The sequence below is a fragment of the Procambarus clarkii genome, chromosome 73, assembly GCF_040958095.1.
Source record: "Procambarus clarkii isolate CNS0578487 chromosome 73, FALCON_Pclarkii_2.0, whole genome shotgun sequence".
In the NCBI taxonomy this organism is placed as follows: Eukaryota; Metazoa; Arthropoda; class Malacostraca; order Decapoda; family Cambaridae; genus Procambarus; species Procambarus clarkii.
The window spans coordinates 25105096-25113708 of NC_091222.1; positions in this window are offsets into that span (position 1 = coordinate 25105096).

Consider the following 8613-nt stretch of genomic DNA (forward strand, 5'->3'; position numbering starts at 1 on the left):
TTTTCATCCTGGATCCCCGGCCCTCCGGTGGGCCTCCTCGGGGGAGTTGTGCTGGGTGTGTGTGTGGTTGCTCCTGTGGTTGTGTGTTCGGTTTGGTGTGTGGGGTTGAGTGTGAGTGTGGGTTTGCTTCTATGTTGGCTCCTGCGTGGGCCGTTGCTTGTACCTTGAGTGAGTTGCATGCGGTTGTTTTGTTACTCATTTTGTTGGTTTGATTGCTGTTCTTCCTGGAAGTGTGTTTGTTTAGGGTACATGTATCTCTGTGTTTCATTGTTCGCCCCGGATTCTTTCTTGGGGTTGTCATATAGTAGTGCCTGGGCCTTGGCCATGGTTTGTTTTTATGTTACTTATATGATTTGTGTGCGATGTGCTTATGCTTTGTGTTATTTCTGTACTTGTGTGCATTGTGTATTTATATGTGTGTCTGGTTTATTCTTTATATGTTAGTTGTGTCTTTCCATGTCCGTATGCGTCCGTTTGTTGTGTGTCCGTTTCTATGTTTATGTGTATTCGGACTTGTGTCCCTGGAGTTTCTGGGGTCTTATTATGCAATGTTCTCTTCTATGCCTGTTTATGATTATGTTTTTGTTGTTATGTTCTGTTCTTAGGTTCATGTCATGTATATATTGTGCTATACTTTGTATATTTCTTTTATCAAAATAAAAAAAAAAAAAAAAAAATCTACAATTTACAAGGTTAGTTTGTGGTTGTTCGTTTCTAATTAATCTTGATCCATATTGATTAGAATATATGTTACTACTTTTCCTCACAGGAGATCCAATTATCATATGCGTTTTAAACCCAACCAAATGTCCGTATTAATTCTAAATATTAATATTAATTAGTATGATCATATATTTCACATCAATCAAAATATATTAAGAATAAGATTTGGCTCAATCCTCATATATTGATTATATAAATATTATATTATTTGTGTTAAGTTGTAAATAATCATTACCATTAACTTAAGTCAAAATATAAAACCAATGAATCTGTGCTTGGCTACGCTGGATATAAAGTTTTAAAAAAATTTTCTTAGATTTTTCTTTAGATTTTTTCTTTAAATTTTCTTAGATTAAGGACCTGCCTGAAACGCTGCGCGTGCTAGTGGCTTTACAAGACTGTAATTACCATATTTGTATCCTCACATTCCTTATGTACATTCTTGTATATGCATAAATAAATAAATAAATAAATAAATAAAATCAGTTGCCACGATAAGAGACTCTCCACAAGTTGAAGCATTGGCAGTTGAGCAATAGTCCCATCAGGAAGCCTAGCCTATAAGCAGTTTGACTCTACCTAGCGTTTGCAGCTAACTACACAATACACATGTTACTAACTATTCCTGTATATTGCAGTTAATCACTAAATTATATATACGTGCTGTAGAGTAGAGTTTTTTTTAAGGCGTAAATCCTCCACGCCGATAGCATCAAGAGAGAACACGATAAGCACCTCCAAATGATACCTGCTCAACTAGGTTGTGATTCATAAGTCAGGTTGCGAGCACCCGCATCCAACAGCCTGGTTGATCAGACCATTCAACCTGGTTGACCAGGCTGATCCTTATATGGCCTGGTCAGAGACCGGGCCATAAGCACCTTGATCCCTGGAATCAACGCAAGGTAAGGTATGCTAAGATAGAATATAGCATATATTAAGTATTCATAGCCTATAGGTGCATTATAAAAGATAAAAACGAAGCTATACCTAATAAATTCTCTGTAACCTACCTTACCCTTCTATTGTCAACCAATGTCTGTTTTTTTAAAGAGCGCTGTTTTTCGACATAATTGTATTTGTGCTGCTTTTTCAGCTATGTTTTCATATCTTGTTTTCATTCTACTCTTTATGCTCAATTAGTATTAAGCTTGTCATTTCAGTTTTTCCTGCCCGAAACGCTTTGCGTAATAGTGGCTTTAGGCATTGTATGTACTAGCTCTACCTATAAGTCAACCAATCTTTGTAAAAATTTCTTGTATGTATGTACCTTACCTAAATAAACATTTTATTTTATTTTATTTATTTATTTTATTATAGAAGAAAAGAACACGTGGTCCATATCGGTCTGTTTTCAGACCAGAGTCATGCGGTCTCCTAGAACAGAGATTGAAAGATAAGCAAGCATCATCCATCACATGATGTTACATAGAACAAAAAGGCCTCAGTAATGGTTTCTTATCAAGGCACATAAATACATAAAGTAGCCACATAAACATAATGGTAACAGTTTAAAATAAATAATATGACTAACAATTAACTGGCAGCTCGAATTCACTTGCTAGTCTTAAGTATATTGTATATCAGAATTGAAAAGGAAAGCGGGCAACTGAGCCTGCCGTCATAAGTCAAGCAGGCGGCAAGTGACGCCACCACAGAGCGACGCCTGGTTCAGCCTTGACGAGCGGACGTCCGTACACCTGCTCACCTGGGAGTCACCAGATCACGTTCTGTTTCACCATTTTGGATAATACCGTTTGGCGTTACTATTCAACGGTCCGGATTGTTACAATGCCTTGGGTCACAGGATAGTTGATAGATTTTAAACGTTTTCTGGCTGGTTCTCATGGCGAGGTGGAGGTACTCCGGCTTGGCCGAGAGGTGCCGGGGGTTGGTGGGTCTTAGTGGGTTCCTGGTGTGCCCTCAGCCGTGGTGGGCTTCTGGTGTGTCCTCAGCCGTGGTGGGCTCCTGGTGTGTGCCCTCAGCCGTGGTGGGCTCCTGGTGTGTGCCCTCAGCCGTGGTGGGGCTCCTGGTGTGTGCCCTCAGCCGTGGTGGGGCTCCTGGTGTGTGCCCTCAGCCGTGGTGGGGCTCCTGGTGTGTGCCTTCAGCCGTAGTGGGCTCCTGGTGTGTGTGCCCTCAGCCGTGGTGGGCTCCTGGTGTGTGCCCTCAGCCGTGGTGGGGCTCCTGGTGTGTGCCCTCAGCCGTGGTGGGCTTCTGGTGTGTCCTCAGCCGTGGTGGGCTCCTGGTGTGTGCCCTCAGCCGTGGTGGGGCTTCTGGTGTGCCCTCAGTCGTGGTGGGGCTCCTGGTGTGCTCGCAGTCGTGGTGGGCTCCTGGTGTGTGCCCTCAGCCGTGGTGGGCTTCTGGTGTGTCCTCAGCCGTGGTGGGCTCCTGGTGTGCTCTCAGTCGTGGTGGGCTCCTGGTTTGTGCCCTCAGCCGTGGTGGGGCTTCTGGTGTGTGCCCTCAGCCGTGGTGGGCTCCTGGTGTGTGCCCTCAGCCGTGGTGGGGCTTCTGGTGTGCCCTCAGTCGTGGTGGGGCTCCTGGTGTGCTCGCAGTCGTGGTGGGCTCTTGGTGTGTGCCCTCAGCCGTGGTGGGCTCTTGGTGTGTGCCCTCAGCCGTGGTGGGCTCCTGGTGTGTGCCCTCAGCCGTGGTGGGCTCCTGGTGTGTGCCCTCAGCCGTGGGGGGCTCCTGGTGTGTGCCCTCAGCCGTGGTGGGCTCCTGGTGTGCCCTCAGCCGTGGTGGGCTCCTGGTGTGTGCCCTCAGCCGTGGGGGGCTCCTGGTGTGTGCCCTCAGCCGTGGTGGGGCTCCTGGTGTGTGCCCTCAGTCGTGGTGGGCTCCTGGTGTGTGCCCTCAGCCGTGGTGGGCTCCTGGTGTGCCCTCAGCCATGGTGGGCGGCTGGCTTTTGCTCTGCAGGAGGGCATTAGATGACTTTTGCGTTTTAGCTGGGGGCCGAGTTTTTGGTGTTGCTACCTGGTGTTCTCTGTGCGGGACGGGGTCAGTGCATGTCACCCTGAGGAACTCCTGGGTGCTCCCCAATCATCTCCCCCGTCAGTGTTTATGAGCAACGAGGCACATTAGTTTTTGCTCATAAGCGACATTAATTTCGCCATTAGGTTTCGCGATTAGCCCTTAAAGGCTACGCCGGAGCGCATCCGATCCTACGATCATCGTTGCCTCTCACTCAACACCACCACCAAGACGACACCGTAAGTGCAAGCTGGAAGATCGAAGCCGTTTATCTGTTTTTGTAGACACAGTGTAGTGCAATAAACTAAATTATATACATATCTATAGACACAAATTTTTTTGTAGAAAGAAGAAATAGGTGTAAAATAACGTCACTTTTCGCTCGTATGCGCACTATGGCCAAATTTGGACGTAATTTGAAATGAAATCGACTCACAAAAGTGACGTTCTGTTCCGTTTTCTATTTGAGCCGTCCGGCGTACGCGCAGAGGTTAGAAGAGGAGACTTTAAATTCACGTTTTTCATAACGTTTTGAAGCTTTATGAGAATTTCGTGCCCACCTAACCTATCAGAGGACCCTTAACTTACTGTTGTTGAAAAAAAAATCCCAAATTTATTTTAATTTTCAAATTACGTCCAAATTCGGCCATACGGCCAAAAGCGACGTTCTTTTTAAGAGGAAAAGTTGTTGGTCTAGTGCCCAAAATTGATTAGTGAAGTGGGCCAAAATAGCTACCTAGCTAGTTACCTAGCAGTAAAATAGGTACGTTGGTGTTAGTCAGCTGTCATGGGCTGCTTCCTGGGGGTGGAGGCCTAGTCGAGGACCGGGCTGCGGGGACACTAAAAAGCCCCGAAATCATCTCAAGATAACCTCAAGCTGCTGACTGACTGACTGATGAAGATTAAGCCACCCAAAAGGTGGCACGGGCATGAATAGCCCGTAAGTGGAGGCCTTTTTAAGCCATTACCAGTATCAAGAGCTGATACTGAAGATCTGTGGAGGTGCGAATGCACCCTGCATGACGGGAGATGTCTCGCTTGTGAATGTGTTTAAGATGAAGATGAAGCCACCCAAAAGGTGGCACGGGCATGAATAAGAACATAAGAACATAAGAACAGTAATTAAACTAGCTAGGTTAATTAATATTAAATGAGTTCTTGCAGTTGCATAAATATAAATATACTTTCCAATAAATTAATTCACTTCAGAGAATCATCTCATCAAATCAAATAATCTCAAGATAACCAGTGATAATTTACAATGCTATTATTTAAGTTATAATCTAGGCTGGCTTCACATCTTTTAAGATAGTACCAATGTTGCTGCATTAATGTTTAATCTTATAAGATTATAAAATTAAGTCTACCAGCAGGTAACTGCTGTAATACCTGGCTGGGGCTTCCTCATTACACCAATCGGAGCCACTCACAACACCACCACAACTACCACCATTTATCAGCTAAGTTGTTGTTGTTGTCTTTCTAGTGTTAATATAGATATTAATAACCACCACCTCTCTCTTGTAGTAATAACATTTGAATGAGGTTTTTATAGATTAAAGGTTACATCACTGGTGACTGGATACTACCAATACCACAGGTATCAGCACCAAAGAGCCAAAGCTCTTTGGTGAGTACAAGCACAACATGGTGAGTACAGGTGACTGAATGCAACCCATTCTCGCACTTTCTTAGTCAATATTGACTTATTAAATACGTGCATATGTGACATACTAAACATACTAGTTTACCTTGAAAAGCTTCATAGAAAACACCGACCTTACCAAGTAATAATTGTAATTACGAAGCAATAAGATGCTTATCTTAACATACTAAGAAGGTTAGGTAAGGTCGGTGTTTTCTATGAAGTTTTTCAAGGTAAACTAGTATGTTTAGTATGTCACATATGCACGTATTTAATACAGGCGATGAGTCACAATAACGTGGCTGAAGTATGTTGACCAGACCACACACTAGAAATTGAAGGGACGACGACGTTTCGGTCCGTCCTGGACCATTCTCAAGTCGATAGACTTGAGAATGGTCCAGGACGGACCGAAACGTCGTCGTCCCTTCAATTTCTAGTGTGTGGTCTGGTCAACGTATTTAATAAGTCAATATTGACTATACGAAAGTGCGAGAACGGGTTGCTGAATGCTCCCAATACCACAGGTGACTACAAGTTATGTGTAAGAAGTATTCACTAGGAAAATATGAAAATTCCGAAAGTTTTCGTGTGTCACCACATAGTCAAGGAAATACAGAAGACAATTGATGAATGATGATTGATGAAGATTAAGCCACCCAAGAGGTGGCACGGGCATGAATAGCCCGTAAGTGGTGGCCCTTTTGAGCCATTACCAGTATCAAGAGCTGATACTGGAGATCTGTGGAGGCGCGACTGTACCCTGCGGTGACGGGAGATGTCTCCCGTGGACAGATGACAGATTGATTGATGAAGATTAAGCCACCCAAGAGGTGGCACGGGCATGAATAGCCCCGACAGATGATTGATTGATGAAGATTAAGCCACCCAAGAGGTGACACGGGCATGAATAGCCCGTAAGTGGTGGCCCTTTTGAGCCATTACCAGTATCAAGAGCTGATACTGGAGATCTGTGGAGGCGCGACTGCACCCTGCGTGACGGGAGATGTCTCCCTGACCAAGTGGTGACCAGATGGTGCCGACAGATGACAGATTGATTGATTGATGAAGATTAAACCACCCAAGAGGTGGCATGGGCATGAATAGCCCGTGAAACAGATGATAAGTTTGGAATTATATATCCAACTACACCTGCCTAGACAAAGATCCATAAGCTAAAGTATTCATTAATAGAACTGACGTGAGAGTGAGTATATATTAAGTATATAAAGATTATATACCCAACTCACCTTCATGTCACTTCCTTTAATCGATATTTTAACTTATGGATCATTGTGTAGTCAGGTGAAGTTGGGTATATAATTCCAGACACTAATGTCATCTGTCACTGGAGACATCTCCCATCATGCAGGGTGCAGTCGCACCTCCACAGATCTCCAGTATCAGCTCTTGATACTGGTAATGGCTCAAAAGGGCCACCACTTACGGGCTATTCACGCCCGTGCCACCTTTTGGGTGGCTTAATCTTCATCTTAACACATTCACAAAGGAGACATCTCCCGTCATGCAGGGTGCATTCGCACCTCCACAGATCTCCAGTATCAGCTCTTGATACTGGTAATGGCTCAAAAGGGCCACCACTTACGGGCTATTCATGCCCGTGCCACCTCTTGGGTGGCTTAATCTTCATCAATCAATCAATCAATCATCTGTCGGGGCTATTCATGCCCATGCCACCTCTTGGGTGGCTTAATCTTCATCAATCAATCTGTCATCTGTCCACGGGAGACATCTCCCGTCATGCAGGGTGCAGTCGCACCTCCACAGATCTCCAGTATCAGCTCTTGATACTGGTAATGGCTCAAAAGGGCCACCACATACGGGCTATTCATGCCCGTGCCACCTTTTGGGTGGCTTAATCTTCATCAATCTTGTCATCTGTTTGTATTTCCTTGATAATGTGTTGAAACCAAAAAGTTTGCAAGTTTCACTTTATTTTTCTAGTGGATACTTACGCATTCACGAGTATTTACATTCCCCAAACACTGACTAGGGCTGGACACCCAACCACTTGGGCTGGACGGTAGAGCGACGGTCTCTCTTCATGCAGGTCGGCGTTCAATCCCCCGACCGTCCACAAGTGGTTGGGCACCATTCCTTCCCACCGTCCCATCCCAAATCCTTATCCTGACCCCTTCCCAGTGCTATATAGTCGTGATGGCTTGGCGATTTCTCCTGATAGTTCTATTCTGTGTGCCTAGGGGTCTAAACCCCCTACTCCCCATTCGGCATCCCCCTTGGTCTCCAATAATCTAATCCCTATGACATCCTTGTCTCCGGAAAACCACTTATCTCTCTCATATTACTGGTCCAATTTTAATCACTTCATAACACATACTCTTCACAATACTAACCTACATTTACCTGATCAACCAGGCTGTGACTCATACGTCAGGCGGCGAGCAGCCGCGTCTAACAGCCTGGTTGATCAGTCCAGCAACCAGGAGGCCTGGTCGACGACCGGGCCGCGGGGACGCTAAGCCCCGGAAGCACCTCAAGGTAGCCTCAAGATAGGTAGGTACATATTCCACCACAGGCCTGCACTGCTTTGATGAGTGTGGGGGTCTACTATCACAAGACGCCACAATGTCTGTCAATACTGCTTGCTGATCAGGACTGCTTGTTGACTAGACCACACACTAGAAGTTGAAGGGACGACGACGTTTCGGTCCGTCCTGGACCATTCTCAAGTCGATTCCTGGACCATTCTCAATCGACTTGAGAATGGTCCAGGACGGAGCGAAACGTCGTCGTCCCTTCACCTTCTAGTGTGTGGTCTGGTCAACATACGTCAGCCACGTTATTGTGACTCATCGCCTGCATCAGAACTGCTTGCCCGTCTAACTTGAGGCTATCTTACACAGTCTTACACAGTCTCCACATATGTGACGTGCCCTCAGACCTTCCACAAACAACAATTCATTGTGCATTAGCCTCAAGCCAGTTTCTGATTATACTTTAGAGTTGCCAGCAGATTTTTGAAGTACTATCAGTCTCAGATGATCGGTGGCCTCATCTAAGGAGACTCCGACAATCTGGCATCCCAGATGTCACCTGCTTCCACTCAGTGACATTAGCCAGATGTCACTCAGCTAATCCATACACACGCATATACACCTCTACCACCTTATAGTTTGAGATAGAATCTAACTAATGTATGCATATTCATTTGGGTCACAACACTACCATTACCACAGGTGACTGGATGTTACCAATACCAAAGGTGACCACACTACCAATATCATCTTACCTTGAGGTGC